This window comes from Rhyacophila brunnea, unplaced genomic scaffold (assembly GCF_057557595.1).
Source record: "Rhyacophila brunnea isolate RB1 unplaced genomic scaffold, BYU_Rbru_1.0 scaffold_14, whole genome shotgun sequence".
In the NCBI taxonomy this organism is placed as follows: Eukaryota; Metazoa; Arthropoda; class Insecta; order Trichoptera; family Rhyacophilidae; genus Rhyacophila; species Rhyacophila brunnea.
In genome coordinates this window covers 5921908-5944652 of record NW_028232796.1, presented here as the reverse complement: position 1 = coordinate 5944652, position 22745 = coordinate 5921908, and positions in this window count along the sequence as shown.

Here is a 22745-nt window from a genome sequence, read left to right as displayed (position 1 = left end):
TTTTAATTTATGTAAATATTATCCAAAAATATTTAATGCTGGAATCTGACAGAAAATAGCCTTCACGCTAATTTGAGGGAGGTAGAACAACATGCAACTCATAGAGAAGAGAAATAATAACCTTTTTGATCATCATTAACCATGACAAAACTATTTAGTATAAAATTAGGTATCCTAAGAAGTTTTAAAAATACATGGTTTACTTTTTTGTCAAATGAGACGTTTCAAATTAGCTCTTTCGATAAAAGTACTAAGATTAGAACAGAGAGGACACTAAACAAAGGGATTTCTCTAAAAATCCCAACCGTACAGATCTCCATAAGCAATGTCCATAACAACTCCACGGCGACCCGTGCCAATTCAACGAAAAAGGTTAATTAATGATAATTGCATGCTTTATTGAAATCCTTTGTTTTATCTTAAACATTAGGAAACAACGATTGTTTGCGGAAGTCGCCTGTTTACTAAATTGGCTTTTTGAGTGTTTTTGCATTATGCATATAGGTAGCTTGTTCTACATGTGTATAGTATAACTCTGCAATATGAATACTATCATGTAGTTAAAAGAAAGGAATAATAACATTATCTAAGTTTTCGTAGAGCAAAAACAGTAATAAGTATAAAAAAATAATCCCACGTAAGGTGCTATCCCCAATCAAATTAATATTATAATTGTAATAAAATCAAGTTTCAATTGCAATCATTATTTTGGTAATTGTAAAACAATGAGATTTTTTATATGCATTATGAACAAATATAATTTTGCAAAGTGTGGCTGTAAATGTACACAATTTATATATTACAACAAAACACAAAAAATAAAAAAAGTTAATCGTACAATTTGAACACAATTATTATAAAGGTAATGAAAATAATTTATTTGAAAATATTCATCGCAAATGTCATTAATTTAAAACAGAAATGAGTTAAATTAAAATTATTTGTTTGTTGCACAAAAACAATGTTAACAAATTTATTTCAATATAACGGAAAATTGAAACATTTGCAAATTTTATCAACGGAATCGAAAAGCAATGTAAAAGTTTGAATGAAAAAGTTTTTCTGAGAAACAAGCTTTTGTGGATATTTTTTTTTTTTGTGTAAAAATTATGAATATTTTCATTGATTTCAATGCAATATAATATTATAATAAATTTTTGAAACAAAATAATACTTTCTCACATTGATAGAAACTATTTTTTCTTATCTATAAATATTACTTAGTGTAGCACAAAGTAAGTGCCTGTATAATAAGTAATAATATGGTTATTTGTATTTGCGTTAATTTGGTAAAATATGCATGGTCCTTATTTCAACTAATATTTTTAATGTGTATTCGAATCCAATGCACGGGCTTTTCATTTATTCTATTTACTTCAACCCTAAGCAATGTAAGTGTAACGCAAAGTGAGTGAATAATTTTCAACCAGTCTTAGTTAAAAGGTGAAATAAAATATGTATTTATAAACGTTTTTATAATCGAAATATAGAAAATCTACGACAAAAAGCAACGTAACAAACTGTTAAATTTGTGGTGTTTATAATTCATTACTCGGCATAAAAAAAACGATCATCGCATTGACCATTTTAATTATCTCAAAAAGTAAATCGACGGTTAGTTTTTGACATTTAATACAAGAGCACAATAATAAATATTCGATTGGAATAATTTTTTAGGTGAATAGAATCAATAAAAAAAAATGATGAGTGGCATGGTACAGCGATGTAAACTGAGCTACTCGCATTCTTAGTGGTCTGGTACATTCTCATGTGGGTTGTATTTATTCTTAAGTTTTAAATTTTAATCAATATTAAAAAAAAAACTCATAACGTAGACTAGATACATGTTTCTCTATAAAATATGATTTATTACGATGTGTTTATACACTGATAATATTAATTAAATATATAGACCATACTACCTAACCGATTTTTTTTAAAGGGTACATGTTCAAACACGCACGTTAACATGATCTTACTCCCTCCCTATTTTATTTATCGTTTGTCAATTTATGGCTACGGCCGTATGTTGTAGCTTAACCACTGGGAAATGCCAATAGAAATGGCGTATTTCAAAAAAATACTACTTTATTCTTAGGTCAATAATTATTATAAAGCAATTATTATTCGTAAGATGTTTATCACATTTGAATGTTCAAAGACATAGCTTATAAATCAGTGTCTTTAGAATTATCTTGAAATGTGTTAATAGGGCCAATTTTTTAAATAATAAAATGCCTAATTCTTGTCAAATTTGGGATCACAAAGATTATAAAATATAATTTTTTATCGTAAATATGTCACTACTATAATCTTTACATTAATTTTACTAATGGTTTTGTAAATGCGTTTAAAAATTAATAAACTTAAAAAATCTTAACACCACTGCATATTATGGATGTACTGAAATATGACTATATATTATTCTAAAACATTAGAGCGAGAGGTTTAAAAGAATACTACTTTATGTAATAAAAATACTTTATGCAGTCATCAAATATATATAAAATAAATATAAAGGATAATAAGGCTTCAAAATTATATAAACAGATTATCTAAAACGTTTAAGGAATGTCCAAGTTTATGCTCTGAATATACCATAAATGCTCCATTTTGACCTACGCTGAGCATGTTAATTTTGTTATATTTCTGTTCATAACTAAACATTTTGAATTTCATATTTTAATGACGTGTCTTTTTAATGAAATTTGTTTTACCTACACTCGACATTTTTTTCTGTGTCTATAATAAAAGGACTCGCGTTTAACCAAATAAAAAAAATACACGAAATTATAAAGTTTTAAGCTTGTCACGTAAGCATTTTCTGTATTGTGTATGACAATGTCCATCATTTGTCTACTTTGAATTATTCAATCTTTTTTGCAATGTATGTGGATCAAAGTCATTTTTACAGACCTTTTTTGTTGAAAGTACAGTACATACATAATATGTATGAGGTAAATATTTCAATCCTACGCAAAATAAAATGTATAAAATTGATCACCTATTGATAATTACTAATAAAATATTAATGTTAGTGTGTCTGAACGTTTGTTTTTTTGTAATTTTGACATTTTTTTTAATATTGTATAATATAAAATAATACTATGTGGATGTACAACATAATATTGAAATTATAATTTGATTAATGGAAACTTTATGCTAACATCCTTAATTTGTCCCCATATAAAGTAGGTAGGTTTTTAATTCCATCATCATTTTTTACCACTGCCTAAGTATTATTTATATAATTAACGCTATACCTCAGCTGAGGCATGGACTAAAAAGATTGTGACTAGAAGATGCGTGGATTGTGCAAATGACGCGAGCCGAACGAAATATAATTTGTCATAAAAATTCAACATGCGTCCTGTTTATGTTATGTTTATTATTATATTCGTAATAATAATAGTACATTCATTGACATGTTTTCTTTTTCAAGTACATGCGGAACGTTTTTTTAGTCATCTTTACACAATTTAAGAATATATTCCTCAGACGCCATCACAAAACAAATTGACGTGCAAACAGGTCGACTATCGCTCTCCGAATGGCACCGCGGCCGAAATTTCGTTCCACATACTGTTGAAAATTAGTTGCCGTTTTACTTATGTACGCTCTTAATAATTAATGTATAATCGAAATATCCATAATGTCGACTAAAGCTTCTACTAAATTTTTTAAACACTACAATATTATGTAATACATATTTTTCAAGTAAATGCTGACCCAATTTTTTTATACCATGTCCAATCTTAAGAAGATCATAATATGGTTCTCCACACAGTGGAGGATTATAATAACAGATTTTTGTTTTTACGAGAAATGGATGTTAGCCAATTGTTCAAACTATTACGTCGATACTCTGATTTCAAACACGTCTTGAAAACAATATGTGTATTTGCCATACCCAGCCCACAACTCGAACATGATTTAATTTAATTGATAACTATTTTTCAGTGCAACAATGTTATTTACAATTCAACTACTTAATCTGCAAACCAGCTAACTGTAAGTTTGAACAAAATAGCATTTTGTTATAAAGCATGTTTTCTATGCTCACTCAAATTAAAAATTCCTAAACCTATAAATAAATACGCCAAATTTCTTTTTTCATAAATGGAACAACTCCGTTTTTTTCAATATAAATTTAGAAAGCTAAAATAGTTATTTATTCATAAAACAGCGAATTAAAAAAAGTGTATTTTTGGAATTGTTAAATTCCGCTCGATAGTTAAATTATTAAGTCTTCTCTCATTCCTGAAAAATTTGCGCAAGTGGAGTTAGCCGGTTTGCAGATTAAGCAGTCGAATTGTTTTGTTCATCTGTTATAGACGTTATACCCAACATGTAATTCTCCACACGAAACTGAAATTCTCCAGTTTCTGGACTTCTCTTTTAATTATCATGTTTTGCATATAAATATGTATTATGATGTATAATGATAAGTGAAATTACATACCTACTGGTTAAAGATAATTATCATCAGCCGTTGTCGATCCACCAATGGATGAAGGTCACATCATAGCTCTTTGCATCCTTCTAGATTTCTGACACCCATCGTCGTGACTTGTCGACCCTGTGACCATCCGTGTTCGGAAATTTTGTACGTATACAATTGACCATAGGACACTTCTTCGTATATTGTACGTATATTACAAAATGCGAAAGTAGTTTTCAAACAGTAATCTTCCAATTAGATAGCTACATGAAGTATTTTCGAGAAATTGATACGTAAAAATACATATTCTCATTTCGATTAACCTTTAATATTCATGTCAAAATAAAACACTTAAAATATGTAATAAAACCATTGGAAAGACAGAAAAAAATTGGTAAAGTAGGTAATTAATTTGAGAACAGTCATATCGTTTATATGTATGTAGTTTCATAATTAAATTATTTAAAACCAATAAAGACATCTCATAAAATTCTTATTAAATCTAATTGGAACACTACTGTTTGCAAACTATCGCCCCATTTTGTAACATACCTACAAATATACTCTACGATGAAATGTTCAACGAACAACTCGCCATTTGATTAAATGCTATACAAACATTATGTTTCAAGGATAACGGCTCACGGAGAAGTGTCCTACGGCCAACTGCATATATGTAACCGTGACCATTCAGTACCCATTATACGACTACGTTTATTCGGCCATTATCCATTCGCCGAGCGATAATATTATGTCCAGCGACACATTTAAAAAATAACGATTTTTCTGTTCGTACATTTAAAAATGCTTACAAAGTCAAATATCGAGCTAACAAATGCCATTTTGATACAAAGCGAGCGAGAAATTAATACACTCACTTCGATCAAATTCACAACCTACGTAATATTATTCGTATGTGACACGTTGCGGAGATATCTATATCTGTCTAAGTATATACTGAAAAACAGCGTTACAACATTTTTGTATGTATCGCCATCCCTCGGGACTCCACGAAATTAAAATTACATTTTCGTCCAACGTCCAGCTGAAAAGTTTCCCCCGGTTAGTAGTAGTTATCCAGCGATATCATCCGATGGGCTCGTATGTGGATTATGTAATCTGTAAACACTGGTTAGGGAGAAGAGACTGATTGTTTACTTTATATATTTTTGTTAAAGGATTTTGTCTATTTCTAGAGAGAGTCTTTATAAAGTTTTTCTATCATAACACTAATTGATTTTACGACCTTTTTAGTATGGTTTAATTAGTAAGCATAAAACATGTATTCTTTCTACCAAGGGATTGAAAAATGACGATAAGTGTTGTCGTTTAGCTATGATTATTCAAAAAAATACAATTTTCAATAGCAGGTATATTATTGTAATGTATTAAATTTTCAATAAGTAGTCTTTTGACATTTTTAATACTTTAATACGATTATATTGGTACTCAAGAATTTAAATTAAATAAAAATTTTGATTCGTATATTCAACTTATCTTTTGATATTATCCATTGTATATTATTTTCTAATGCTATTAGTTTGTCGGTTACTTCCATTTCTTTTTTATATGTTTATTGACCCAGATCCTCTATAAGCACTTTTACATCGTATATGCATAAACTATCAATGTCAACTTAAGGGGGGACATGCTCAACGTACGTCAAAATGGAGCTTTTATGCTATTTTAAAAGCATGATCCTGGACATTCCTTAAACGTTGTAGATAATCTATATACATAATTTTGAAGCCTTATTATCTTTTATATGTATATTAAACATTTGATGACTGCATACAGTATTTCTATTACATAAAATAGTATTTTTTTAAACCTCTCGCTCTAATGTTTTAAGATTTTTTATATTTATTATTTTTATAAGCATTTATAAAATCATTAGTAAAATTTATGTCGACATTATTATAGTGAAATATTTACAATAAAAAAATATATTGATAATCACTGTGATCCCAAATTTGACAAGAATTAGGCATTTTATTTTTGAAAAAATGGGCAAGATTTTCACATTTAAAGATAATTTTAAAGATACTGATTATAAGCTATCTCTTTGACCATTTAAATGTGATAAACATTCTACGAATAATGTTTGCTTTATAATAATTATTGACCTAAGAATAAGGTAGTATTTTTTTGAAATACGCCATTTCTATTGGCATTTACCAGTGGCTAAGCTACAACATAGGGCCGTGGCAATAAATTGACAAACGATAAATGAAGTAGAACGTAAGATCATGGGTGGGCCGTTAAGTTATTGGTAACATAGTATTTAATAGGATGGAAATAAATTTTATCGGCATCAAGCATCATTTGTTATATTTTTCGGTCGACTTGTAACGTAATTTTTTTTATTAATTTCTCTTGTATGTTATTTTATTTAACCATTTGCTTGTTCTTACTATTTACTAATATTTTTGTAAAAATAGAGTATTCTATTTTATTTTTTTACGATTATCTCAAATTGCCATAATATGGAGGTAACCGAATTTGAAAATAATATCCTTAACTGCTTACTTTAATAATCTATATTTTTCCTTTAATGTATTTTATGGTATTCTTTTATTACTTGTGTTATTTATTTTCTCTAACCGTAATATATTTATTAATACTATTAAGTATCTTACTTTTTAATAGTATCTGTTATAATCAATGTAATTATTTTTACGCCATTCTCACTGATATTAATTATAAATCTAAAACTGTACTTCCAATTATAAACATATAAATATTAAAAATATTGATGGTTCATATATTTTTTGACACTGTTATTTTATTTGATGGTTACATCTTTATTATAATGTCAATATTTTGGTGTCACGACAAGTTAAAAAATATTTCGTGTTTTATACAAAATAAAACGATGCCATCCATTCGTATCAAATTAGAGATTAAAATATAATTTTTTATTATAATATTACCTTTTCATTTATTATTTAGGAATTTTGGCAGATGCGAGCCATAACATTGCTCAATTTAGAACAAAAGAAATCTATAATGATAAAGTATTTTAGATCAGTTTGAGCTTTCTTAGTTTTTAAATAATATACCTGCATACTTTTAATTAACTATTTTTTTTTATTCAACGAATAATTCACAAGATTTAAGAATGTAACATTCTTATAATTATTGAACATAAATAATTTTGAAAACACTTATAACAAATATATTATAATCAATAGAAAAATCTTTTTGAAAAAAGTAAGACAGGAAACCTGTATCTCTCGGGTATCGCGCCCACGTACATAGACTACTATGCTAAAGGAGTCATACTTTATTGCGACAAACTTTAACTAATGGCTTTTAATATTCACTGAAGTGCTTTCCAAATTGAGCAACTATTGGCGATCGGCTTTTGTATTTGAAATCAAAGTAGGTATTACTTTAATTACTAACCGACCTCATGGATTACTCCAAGACTCTGCGGAGGGAGATGCAAGTTCGATTGCTGCGGGGTCTTACTTTTTTCAAAAGGATTTTTTCTATTGGTTATATTATATTGTCTCAGAAGTGTTTTCAAAATTATGTATGTTCGATAAAATATGTATTAGAAATAATTTAAACGCTAGTTTATTATAGATTTGGTTTTCAATAATATTTAACATATATATAAATATATATATATAATAATAATAAATATATAATAAATATATATAATAACAATAATATTTTGATAAAAAATTGACGTCGAGATTAATTACCATTTTAATTTATGATTTGTGAAAATAGTGTTAATAATTGAAACGTTAGTTCAGTAGTCGTTTTTTATACTTTTATATTGTATTCTAGTAGAAATGACTTTTATTCAACCGTACCAAAACCGTTTCAAAATCAATAACAACCAAATCAAGTTTGTAATATTTTGTTTTTAATAATTACCTATAAATATTTATATACATAATATAAATAATAGAATTATTTAGTTGTAGAAAAAAATATCGAAACTATCGTCATGTTTGAAAAATTGGTCTTGGCCAATATGCGCTTCGAAATAACAGCCCCATCTGATGGAGAGGAATCTATTTCGGGACATAATTTGGATTTAAATTTATGAAAAAACTCCGACTCACATGAGAATAATATACATAAATAAGCGAGGCTTTTGATCGATTCGCTTTTGAATTCGACCAGATATAAAATAATATTTACGAGGAGAATCATAAGTCTTCATCTCGTATCTCGTGATCATGAAATACTGCTGCTGAAAATTCACAATATATTTTTTATAATGGATATCACTGTGATCGGATCCAGATTATTGACTCTAGAGCAAATTTCTGTTTTCTGTCATAATAGGAGCATACTATGGCTCTCACCATAGTGTATAATAATAAAACAAGATAATATAACAAAACACATAATATATTATTTTACACAGCATAAATATAAAGTGTTGGAAACTTAGCGTCTTTTGCCATATCTAGCATTCTGAATTGGCATCATCTAGTTTGCAAAAGTTGAATCTACCGTATGGCATTAAATCTAACGTATCGTATATCTGACCAATACAATTAATACACGTTATAGTATGCAATATTTAACTGATAAAAATATTTCGAAACTGCATTTATTCTTAGTTGTATGGCTTATTTATTAATTGTGAAATAATAAATTCCAACTAATATTTTTTTAATTAACTATTTCTTTTATTCAACGAATAATTCACAATATTTAAGAATATATCATTCTGATTATTGAACATATATAATTTTGAAAAACACTTTCTGCGAGAATATATTATAACCAATAGAAAAAATCTTTTTTGAAAAAAAGTAAGCCAACCCGACGGGGAATCGAACCCCGTATCTCCCAGGTTTACGCCCATTGCATTACCACTATGCTACAAGGTGACATACTAATTGTGACAAACTTTAAATATTGGTCTATTTTAATACCTACTTATCAGTGCTCTTCCAAATCAAGATACTTTGGCAATCGATTTTTGTTTCTTAAATCAAAGTAGGTAACTATTTACTATTACTTTGATTACTAACCGCCGTCGTGGAATTTCTCCAATATTTCTTAGATGTAACTACTTGCACTTGCTAATAATTTATAATTAACTATTACTTTTATTCAACGAATAAATCACAAGATTTAAGAATATATCATTCTGATTATTGAACATATTGTTGAACCTACTTTGATTTAAGAAACAAAAATCGATTGCCAAAGTAGCTTGATTTGGAAGAGCACTGATGAGTAGGTATTAAAATTGACCAATAGTTAAAGTTTGTCGCAATTAGTATGTCACCTCGTAGTATAGTGGTAATGCAACGGATAGGGCGTAAACCTGGGAGATACGGGCTCGATTTCCCGTCGGGTTGGCTTACTATTTTTTAAAAAAGATTTTTTTTGTTGGTTATAATATATTCTCTCAGAAAGTGTTTTTCAAAATTATATATGTTCAATATTTTTTCTTTCCATATCTGGCAAATTTGTATGATTAATTTGTAATGTGGCAATAAGCATCAGCTTAAAAAGGCGCCTTTACTCGAGTTGGTTTAACTTTATTTATATTCTTATTTCCGTACGGGTTTTCAAATACGAAACGTTTTTGGGGAGTGTGAGTTTGAATTTTCATACACAAATAATGTGCAGATTTACCTTCATATAAACATCTAACATTCAAGCTAGACTAAAATAATAAGACAAGCTAGGAGAAAATTGAAGAAATAAACAAAAATAATATTGTCTGCGAAATATATAACTAATAAAAGTGGATGAGATTTATCTCAATATGATGAGATGCCACAAACATGTCTCAAGTCTGATAAAACTATATACAAATATAATATTATAGTCGAAAAGCTCAAAGCACCACAATGTAAAAGCTCAATTTTTCAGAAAAACAAAGCTCTTTAAAACACAGAGTACTTATATCAAGTGAAATGGATAAGAATAACATAGCCATGGAATGAATTTTTATCTTGTAGATTTATTATTTTAAAAATACACTTTGTTCCAACCTTATTCCACTTGGATATATTATTTTACCGTAGTGCATTATCAAAGAAAACACTGTAATTTAAGCGCTATAAATTTATTTAAATTAATATCTATGATTGACAATTCAATTATAGAGAAAGAATACAATACGTTACGAGTGAATAGTCTAAACACTCTAAACTATAGCTAGGAGATTCAACTACAAAATTTTGTATTACGACTCTTGATGGTGATTTTGCTGTATTTTGGTGTATTCTGTAGGATGGCACACTGAATAACTGCTAACATAAATTTTTATTTATATTTCAATATAGTTTGGCTTTTTCTTTTAATATATATGATTTTTCATGATTTTTTATATACATAATAGTGTTTCAGGGGTATAATTATTTATATACTTGGTATACATAACTCATTCAATGATTTTAAAATTGAATTGTAAGTGTTTAAGTATTTAATACTTTCAGTTTTTGACAGATATGGGTAAAATAGAGCTAAGTTTTCTACAAATGAATTAGCAATGCGAAAGTAATTATTAAAATGGAGCCATTATAATGGTTTTAAGAAGAGAGTTTTTCGTTAATAATTCAAATATTATTGACTTATTCATATCGGGCCATAAACTCATTTTCTGAATAAACTTAAGAATAATAATTAATGTTATCAATTTATTTAGTCATGACAGAAAGAGATGGTGTTTTGTCTTAAGCAATTTTTAACCTTCGCCACAACTGTGGGATAATTTATTTATTTTATTGTCAATATTTTTGGGTATTGAAACAGTTTTAGAGAGGATTACTGGCCAAGATGGCCGCGCGGCTTAAGGGTCGACCTATAGCGTCGTGGGTCCCAAGTTCGAATGCTGGGTCTGACAAGTACACATAATTGTTTTTCAATTTATTTATTTCACAGTATGGACCTAATAGGTGAGCAAGTGGCTGACATCCATTTCGTGTACAAATGAAATCTTACAATTAACATCCACTTTGTGGAGGCCCATAATTATGATCCTATTAGGATCGGACATGGTCGAAAAGAAGCTAACATGTGACATTATGTAGGTTATCACCCATTATGAATATTTTTTTTTGTTTCTGTAATCGTTAATCTTTTATAAATTTAATTATGGTGTATAAATAATGTAGCTATAGGTAAAGTAATAAACATCTACGAGAATTAGATTATATGTGTCGCTACATTTCAATATCAGCCAAGTCCACCTTTAGGTATTTTTGATTTTTTTGTGAATTGCTGAAGAACTACTGCTTTCTAACATTTATGCATTATCAAAATGTGGAATTTATTGATTTTAAATATTCTATACCCGAAATAATATTAACTTTTACCCTTGTGACAGTGTATTTGAGAAAACAAAAAGCTGTTTTTCTCCTATTCATCTATTATGGACTTGGCTGATTTTGAAATCTAGCGACACATATATGGATTTTAGTTGAATTAATGTATCTTAACTAGCTTCATAAGTCAACGACCGTCGGCATAGATGCATAGGTATATTACCATGAGTTGGATCCATGACATAACCAATCAAAAGTTTACCAAAATTACTCTTTACTTTCAACGCAACTTTAAATTGTGATTTAAAAAGTATTCTTCTTTTTCTGAAATTCCACCTAGGAAAATAATTGATTTTTATGTGATTCGCAGTTTGGAGAAAAATGAGGTTGTTTTTATACATTCAATATCATTATTCTGTATCTGATAATCTGGGGTGTATCTTGGCTTTCTCAAATCATCATTTCCAAATATTCTTACATAAAGCAGCCAAAGGTCTTCAATATAATATTTTAAAGATTTCAATATTGTAAGGGGTTAACGGTAGTATCTGTTTTGTGAGATTTACGAGTTATATATCTCGTAGTTCCAAAATAACGTCAATTTGAAACCTCGTTCGAAAAACTAACCAAGTGAAAGCTTGAAATAATATTTAGATTTCGTTTATGAAAATATGTCAACCAAGTAAAGGGATTATAATAATACTATTTATTCGATGAACCAGTGGTTCTTAGACTATGGTATGTGTACTTTTTGGAAGGTTATGCCGTTGAACTGTTTTTTAAACATATTAAACTTATCAGTAATTTGAAATATATTGCCAATAGTATAATAATATTAGAGTTTTAGTAATTAGTTTCAAAGTTGAAAACCTCCATTTTTACTTTTTTGGTATTTCTCTTGATTTTGATACTGCAAGTATTTTTTCATTACGTATTTGCATGTTCATAAAATATCAAATCCATCTCATTTTAATTAGTTAAATATAATTGAATCGAGGAAACGATTTAAAAAGTCGTTTATATTAATCAGCCACCATTTTTTTTTATTTTACCGCTAACTTTAAACATGTTTTTATTTCATTCATTTTAATAGTAGAAGGATATTTTATTTTGCTAATTGCGTATCTATTAATATGTTTTCAAATGGAAAGTATTGTATTTCTAGTCCTAAATATTACATGATAGTTTTTTTACGATATTCTTAATATGGTGGAATATGGAGGCTACCTACTAAAATTAATAGCCTATACTATGATGTGTGATAAAAATTATGTATAGTACGCCAAAAATACTATAATTTTGTATTTCTGTACCAATATTTTGCATCTTCTGTTCAAATATACTGAATATCAATAACATAAAAAATAAATGAATTGCGTACTTATATTGTATCACGTAAACACAGTAAAACTATTAGTGAAAATTTTCAAAATACAACTTAAAGAAGTAAGAGTGTTGAATTTGACATTAAGTGGGATCGTAGAGCTTCTAGTGGTATCTAGCAATAGTATATGAAGCATTCTACTAAATATAATTTTCAGATAATTTTAATTATTAAGTGTTTTTTTTTAAATTAGTACCCACTTAATTATGTTAAGACATTTAAAAGACAAATAAATATTTTTTAAATTCAACGATTCAAATAATTTAAAAATATCGTTAATATTTAATTAAAAATAACATTTTTTTATAAAAAATAAGTGTCTAACTTGAAATCTTTTTTATTTATATCGAATCGAGCTTTGGTAAAATAGTCACACATTTACACAAACCTCTATCAGTATTACTAGGTACCTGGCGTAATATTGATCTTCCCCTTTATATTTACAATTCATTTGCCATCAAAAATAGAATATGCCGATACAATAAATTTGAATAAATGTTTAAAATTGATACTCTCATATTGTAAGTTTAGCAAACACTGCAATAGACATCAGACGATTACTTTCCCGAAAACATGCTCGAAGTGTTTCGACTTTTATCGATTCAAACTAATATAGCCTTAACACTTCAGAGAGTTAATAAGTTATATATATATTTATGTAGGTATATCTAATTTAAGCACAAAGTTAACTTAATTATGTCACCTCGTATATATTATTATCTTATTTAAATTCATCATGGAATTAGCGGTATACGATTCAGCACATATTCAATTCTGGTGTGGAATTAAAAGTATATGAGATAGCGTATATTTAATTCCAGCAGAGAGTTAAGATTTCCACAGAATTAATTGTCTCATCCGAGCCTCACGTGACTGGCATAGATCTGCTCAGTTATAAAGCAACTATTTTTGTAACAGACAATGTATCTTTGCGTTTATTCAGACAGCGTTCGTGTTCTCGTGTCAAGTAAATTTAATTAAAAGTTTTTTTTCTGCAAAAGAATTCCAGCAATATACCATGCTCACATGGCACTTAGAGTAATACCCATTATATTCCACTGCAGGGGTTTTTCAATAAAATCAAAACCAAGAACGCATTAAAAAAACTTTTCTTTTTAATGCAGAGCTTTTACCATATAACAAAGGAGAATATCGTACTATTTTGTCCCCCAGGAAAACAGATAGCTTTTTTAGACAGAAACCTGATGTAGTTTGATCCTTACCAACTGTGCAACTCCTGAGTATTATTCACAGCTGTTATGTTTAAAGACCGTCGTCTTGAAGGTAATTTTCAGGTGGTTTACCTTCAAGGATGTATTTAGACTAGATGGCGAGAAGATGATCGTGAAACAATAAGCTTTCACGAAAGTTAAAACATTAAAGTTTATTCAACGGAAATGCAAGTACATAATACAGTGGACAGATACGCATTACAAAGATTTAAAAATAATAGACAAGGGCTCGAGGTGCATATCCCTTTTTATACATTTTTGACATTTTAATTAGTTTATTGACGTCTTGTGTGAGAGATCTGGCGTAGGTTCATAGTCGAATAACCATCTGACGCCATTACTCTTATGTTTATCAAGTTAAACTATTCTGCAGGCACTGCATTATATTACATGACTATTGTTTATTAACCTTTATAAACTTTTTTATAAAGTTGTGTAGGTATAATAACATGCTAGTATCATACAAAGTTTAAAAATATATAAATATTTTCTGTATACAAAAAATACACTTACTTACGTCTAACTGGAACTTGTCATAGCATCTTTTGTAGAAGAATCACAGAAGCATTATAGGCTAGGTATCAAATAGTCAGAGTATAATTAATATAAAATTGCACCATGCACATACATTTAGTCTGTCCATTTCAGATTTATTATTACTTAATAAACAGATAAATATTGACGAAAAATATACTCTATCTACATTGTAATAAGTGTCAATATGACGCAACAATCAACATAAACTATAAAAATATAAAAATAAAATGAAAAAGTCTTCTGAAAATACATTTTTTTCATATAAACTAATAATAAACTTATTATTTTTTGTATACAAAAATTACAAAGTCATTTAACTAGATCTTGTTCCGGCGTTTATTATAGAGAAACAAAAAAAAGGCTCTGTTTGATATAAAATAAGATGTCGTTGGCGAAATCAGTTCGTTTAAAATTATTTTGTATGCATATAACTGATGGGGGTATAAAAAATCTCAATAACGCCTCGTATAAATACAACTACTAACCAAAGCCACTGGTGGTAGCTACAGTCTTCGGAATAAAACCTTTACATGGGACTTGTACACGTTTACGGGCAAAAAGGCCGTTATAGTTTAAATATAAATATATAATAATATGTACATACATATCGTGGGAGTACTGTCAACTGTTGTGTAACATGTCAATATTTTAAATACCAAGCTACTTATTTTGAATTAAAACTAAATTATATTGTGTATTAAAGTAAATATCTCTGACTTACATAGATCCTACTTCGACAAGATAAATTCTTTTGAAGTAATAGTGTGATATTGATAAGGGGTTTCACTCGCCACAAAAACAGTTGACATAAACTCACAATAATGGAACATATCATATTATATTATTTGATAATAATGTGTAGTTGATATCAAACCTTGCAATCAAACAGTTTACAAAAGTTTTAAATAATCGTTTCTCACATAATGTGTTTGTCCGCAATATATATAAAACTACCAACATAATAAAGTTGTACTAACAACCATAAAATGTTCTGTGGTAATAAATTAAATACGTATCTTTATAAAACAACTAATACCAAAATAAAATATAATTTTAATAATAAACAACTACATATTACTCCATAACACGTCGTGTTTGGTACTTATAAACTTTTGGCAGTAGCTTTATAATATATAATTCGTGAGGTTACTTTATTACTTGTCTTGTAGATAACTATTGAATGTCGGACCAATTAGAGTTCGAACAAACAATTCGTGGAGTTACTGCCAAAAGTTGGTAAGTCTAGAAATCATGTTATGGAGTAATTGTAATTTGAAGTTTGATATGTCCTCTAAAATCAGGCGTAATAGGAATTTATCGGTGTTTTATGTGCGCGTTCTGTATATTGGATGACGTTAATTTTTTTTCTAGCATAAATATTTATGTATAGATACATAATCCGTTGTTATATATAAATACCTAAATTATCGACTAACCAACTTTTGGCAGCAATCCACGATATATATATATATATATATATAGAACCCAAGATAATTTAATATTATAAGATTAGCAAACATGTATTTTTATTTTTACCACGTTTTTCTAAGCTCGTATTATTGTTTGTCCGGTGGTTGTTTGTCCAGTACAAATCTTGCAATCGATTTTTAACTAACTTTCCGACTAGTTAGACATTTAAAACTTTTAGGATATATCATGACACGATGACAATGCATTCTTTTAATACTTTTATCCATCTTTAAATAGAATTGAATTCATTTTCAGTTAATTCTGTTTTGTATGAAACGTTATTTCGGAATAAATCCGTAATCCAATCCACTATTATTGGTTGCTAAGGGGGTGGTCCTAGCAACTTAATTATTAATATATACGTGCATTACTATAGAAATCAAAATGATATTTCAGTATTCTATAATTTGTTTGTTGCAAAATAGCAAAAAAATGATTTCCTAAATTATTAATACCTATATAGAATTGTCAAGTTTATATGATTCAACAGAAAATTTAAAAACGTTTATATAAAAAGTTCTTTTTATCTTGTAATAATTTTTTTTTTTACTCCACTTAGATGTTTAATATCCCTGTTGTTCTTTTATTGAGACTTCGCCAAACCCTAGCGCCATCTATTTTTGCGAAAGTTTTCCATTAGATTAACGACTTCGAAAAGACCCATTAGTCTCACTATTGTGTACAGTAAGTAGTCTAAACTTTTTACTTTTTATGATAATTCACCAACTTAGGTTGAACGGGCAACCATTTACCTGGGCCAAGACGGAGTATGAATGAAATATTGCCTCATTGTCTAAATGTGTCACTGAGATCGGTCTACTGAAATCACAGTGGCAAAATGACACAATATATATCATGTTCAGTGCTTTATGAAATGAAGTCATACAGAAATTCAACTAACGTCAAGTGTTATTGTAAGTCGTTTTTAAGTAAGATTTATTTAACACGTGGTATTCACCACTTATAAAAATAGATAACTACGACACGTGTTTTGCTCATATAGTAAGTCTGAAACGGTAACGGTGGTGTTTATGATTATTATTTATTTCTACAGAATAAAAATATATATAGAAATGCAAAAACTAGTCGCCATAGACCAATGATTTGAAGCCAGTTTCGTTTTATGATTTAATAACGGAGGGTCATAAAACGTATTAAATGCTAAGCTAAATGTTGTAAAATTTTACCAATGTTTAACGCGTGTTTAGTTTTTGTGATAAACTTTGCATATTATTCTTTAATACGTGTTTAAATTTATCTAATTTTTCTACGGATTCAATAATTAAACCTTCTTATAGCCATATTCAGAAGGTAGACCAGCTTTTATTATTTATTTGTTCCATTTTTATGACTTATATCTGCTATTTACATACCTACTCAACCCCCAATTGAAATTCCTTTTTCTGTTTTCCTTAGACGAACAGGTGAAACACCGATGTCAGAAGCATCAATAGCTACGTATTCACCCCGAAATTTATTGTGCGCGTAAGCACAACTACAGCTTGACTTCCCTTAATTTCATGCTGTTGCCTTTCAGCAACAAAATGTATAGTTCTAATCTATTATATATATATATATATACTATATAATCACAGGTGACACGGTTAATTATATGAATAATAATATTAAACATGAAATGTGATCAATTAGAAAAGTAATAATTCTAAAGGTACATTAAATATAATTAACTATTTCTTTTATTCAACGAATAATTCACAAGATTTAAGAATATATCATTCTGATTATTGAACATAATTTTGAAAAAAGAGAATTTTTTGAGAGAATATATTATAACTAAGGAATCCAATCCCGAGCCGAAATTCTGATCCCGGGATTTCGGGATTACAATTTGACAATCCCGGGATCCCGGGACTGGTCTCGGGATTGGAATTTTTTTCCATTGTTAATATAATTTTTTTATATTCACAAATAACATTGATAAAATCGGTCAAAAATAAATCTAGTATAATTTATACTATATAAAACATTTATTGTTAATATTGTATATCTACGTTAAATCTTGGAAATACATAAGTTTAATGGAGTAAATAATATTGTAATATAAATAATATTGTGAATTTAATATGAGATTGCTGTTTCTAATAGTAAAGGCTTAATGAATTGATTAGCGAGATTTAAAATAGTAAAGCAAATAATCATGGCGTACTTATGGCTTTTCCGCTTCATAAATCTAATTAGTCAGCCAAATATGAAACTGCCGTAAAACGTATAAGATCATGGTGGAATTACCTTGTTAAAAGTGCGAAGCATTGTTTTTTTCAAACTTTCTCAATTTTAATAATTTATGTGGAAAAATAAAATGAATCGGCAACTTACACATGGGTATAAATAAAAAAACTTCATTCAAACTCAGTTTATTTCTAATGTAGTAATTTTTTATTGTAAGTATTTTTTCTGTTATATTTTTGCTTTTATTTTATATTCCATAAAAATTGATAAAAAAAGCAATCCCGAAATCCCGGGATTATGTTAATCAATCCCGGGATTCATAGGTAGCAAAAATAGCTCTGGATTCCGGGATCCCGGGATTCGAGTTCTCGGGATTGGAATCCCTAATTATAACCAATAAAAAAAATCTTTTTTGAAAAAAAGTAAGCCACCCCGATGGGGAATCGAACCCTGTATCTCCCGGGTTTACGCCCCATCCGCGCATTACCACTATGCTACGTGGTGACATACTAATTGCGACAAATTTTAACAGTTGGTCAATTTTAATACCTACTCATCAGCGCTCTTCTAAATCAAGCTACTTTGGCAATCGATTTTTGTTTCTTAAATCAAAAAAGGTAACTATTACTTCGATTACTAACCGACGTCGTGGAATTTCTCCAATATTTTTTTATGATGGAACTGACTTGCACTTGCTAATAATTTATAATTAACAATTTTTTTTATTTAACGAATAATTCACAAGATTTAAGAATATATCATTCTGATTATTGAACATATATAATTTTTAATTAACAACAATTAAAATTTGTCGCAATTAGTATGTCACCGCGTAGCATAGTGGTTATGCACGAATGGGGCGTAAACCCGGGAAATACAGGGTTTGATTCCCTGTCGGAGTGGCTTACTTTTTTTCAAAAAAGATTTTTTTTCTATTATATAGATATATTAGTTATAATGTATTCTCTCAGAAAGTGATTTTCAAAATTATATATGTACATTAAATAGTTTCCATTGTGCATATAAGGGCTAAATAAATTAAAACCACGCCCATGTAAATACAGTTCACTCTGAAGTGTCATATAACATGAATAAAACAACGTGTTTTAAAAGTGGTAACCGGACAAAATAGAACATGAAAAAAAAAAAGAGCCAGGGAAAAAAATAAAACATTTGTTTTTGTCGTACATATCTATTTATTAAATAAATACTTATAAAACTTACGCATATACACGAAATACATATTAATTTTTAATATAAGTATAATATAATCGCTGCATGTTGGGCATTTGGCGTAAAAACCTCTATTTATCTGTTTGTTTTTGGTAATCATGCACAACTCCACATAATTATTAAATTCATTATTTCGTTATACCTAGTCACCCAAGTATTTTGAATATATTAGATTGATTGAGACGAGATATACCTTGCTTGCCGGCAACACCGGGTTGAGTCCAGTTTAATTGAGGCTTTCCAGCAATTTCAAATGCATAAATTAAGTATATAATTTACTATAATACGGCGTATTGAAAACCTGTGTTATTAAAAATCTATATAACATATTATTATAGAAATACAACAATTTCAATATTAAATGTTATATTTTCTTGAAAGGTTATAGTTTCTCCATGTTCTGTTTATTCATGAAACTGTTAAAAATATCTAGTATCACAAATGTTAACCAACGCTCCTCTCATAGTGAGTAACTTCCTCTGCTTACTAACAGCCACCCTATCAAATGAACAAAGTCCATTGAATTATCACCAGTAAGCATTGATATACTACTAGATGAGGAGTTCCCATACAAGTGTCATATTAAAAATGTACCACAAAAGAAGATATTACGAATATCGTCTTATAATATTTCCTTGTAGGTATAATGCGTTAAGACCGTTAACATGGATTCCCGAATGTCACCCGTATTGCCCTGGCTGTAAAACTAAATTTGCGTTCTTGGAATAGTGACCTTAAGGGTGTCTGCAACCCAAAGCTTGCAAGCTATCAAAAATTCATGTCTGAGCAAACAGAGCAAGTCGTCATGCGCTGACTATTAGTTAGAGTAAGATGCAAGCTAGATCGGGCTTACTCATAATTATTGCCAGGTCGTTTTCGAGACAAATATTAAGTGAGCTTATATCGAGTTAAGTCCGCTGATATTAAAACAGTAAGTTTTAACACTGGCCGAGTCGCTGAAAATCGGGCGTCATTTTAAGAAGCATATGATTCATCCAGTAGTATATCAATGCCAGTAAGTAATAAGTAAATCAATAATGAGAAGATAATTATTCCTCCTTGGGCATAAATTAACCTTTTTTAGAAACATCCTTTAAAATACAATATGCCAGATGTTCTTACGGACATTCTCTATACTTCACTGTCCTTATAATACACTAGTTTATTTTTATTCAAACAATTATTTATTCTATGTCATATCATAACACGATTCTCCTTCTAATTTTTGTTCAACTAAACTCTTCAGGGCTTTAATATTATTTTCGTAATTACGCCTCATGTATCACGTAAATCTGAACACTCAACTTACTGTTACCATCTGCGTGATAAAACTTATCCCAGGAAAATTATAACCAATTTCAGGACATACAGCGTGATATAAGCCTTCTATAAAGACTTGTCCAAATAGTACGTGAATACGTAAATACTAAAATAGTAATTTTTCAACGTCCATTATAATGTTTGTGGCATAATTTATCAGATTTTGAATGTGAAATGATCTTGATTTGTGGTGCAGGGTTTAAAAAGTGATTTATCACATTTATATGTACTTACATAACTTCAGATAACCTTATAAACATACCTACTAGGGCAGCGATGTTGAATCTATGGCACGCCTGGAAAATCGGTACTTGAAAGAATTGTAAATGCAATCAATTATATCTTAAATTGTTGACCGCGGAGCATTTAATGCATATTTAATTAGCGCATTTAAATAACATGCAAATTATATCGAATGGCCAAATAATCAGGACACAAACGGGTGTGCCATCCACGTGGAAAGGATTTTAATATTATATGAGAAAGAGAATTATCGCATTTGCGATACCTACTGTATTTATTGACAAAGTCAGCCGGGCAGTCGTCATTTTTCGTTATTATCGTTAGACTTTTTGTGGTTTGTAAATCAATCGTCTTTTTCCAGTATTTTAGTGATCAAATTGTCTGCTTGTATATGCATAAAAATTGTATTCATTTGCGTCTTCGCCAACAGCTATGTGGCATTTTATATTATGTTGTGATACCTTGTACTCGTATTAGACCAAGAATAAAATAAAAATATATAGCTACATATTATGTTAATTGTCATTTTATTGGTTAAAAGAAGGTAGGAAGGGGACATTACTAATATATACATTTAGGTATCTTGTACTAATAGAGACATAATGATGTTAATGTTTACCTTCTTGCCAATATTTTAGTCGCCGATACTCCACCCATTACATAAATGTACTAAGAGCGGAATGCAGAAACATTTGTCACAACTAAAATTTCCTTAACAGAAAACACTATGCAGAAACATTGTCCTTAGTTAAGATAATTTCCATTGAAAATAATACCATATTTAAAAATTCTCTTTCCTATAGTTTAGGTAAATTATTTTATAATTGTTAGACGATGACAAAAATATGACAACTGCATTTTATAAATGCAATTAATAACTATAAATACAATATTAATATTTAATTATAATACTCTTTTGTTTCCGTTATAAGTCATTATACGTAATTCCACAGGCACCGCAAGATATTTTTTTAACATGGTAACACTAGCATCAAGTGTCATTCTATCATCTGACATCTTGTATTTCTGCGGGCTGGCGTATAAAAGAAAAATAATATTCTGCAAGTACATGCCAAACGGATTCATACTATTAATATCCATATTGCGATACATTATTAAATGAATTTGAGTGTATGGACTGTTTTATAGAGATGCAAATTTATTTTGACACAAGCTGTCAGTGGTAAATGGTAATACAGAAGGGGGCGTGTTCATAACAAAAGTAGTCTATGGTTAAGGATTCCTTAACTCTATACTCAGTATAGTCTATAGTTAAGTCATGCTTTTTGGCAACTTATTCTTAGGATCTAAATCTTGGATTCTGCATAGCGCTCTAAGAATACATTTGACAAAATACTTTTTATTATACATTTATATAATATATCCTATATATAATTACATCTTTGCATTTTGGAGAGATTGAAAGATAGTTATAATGT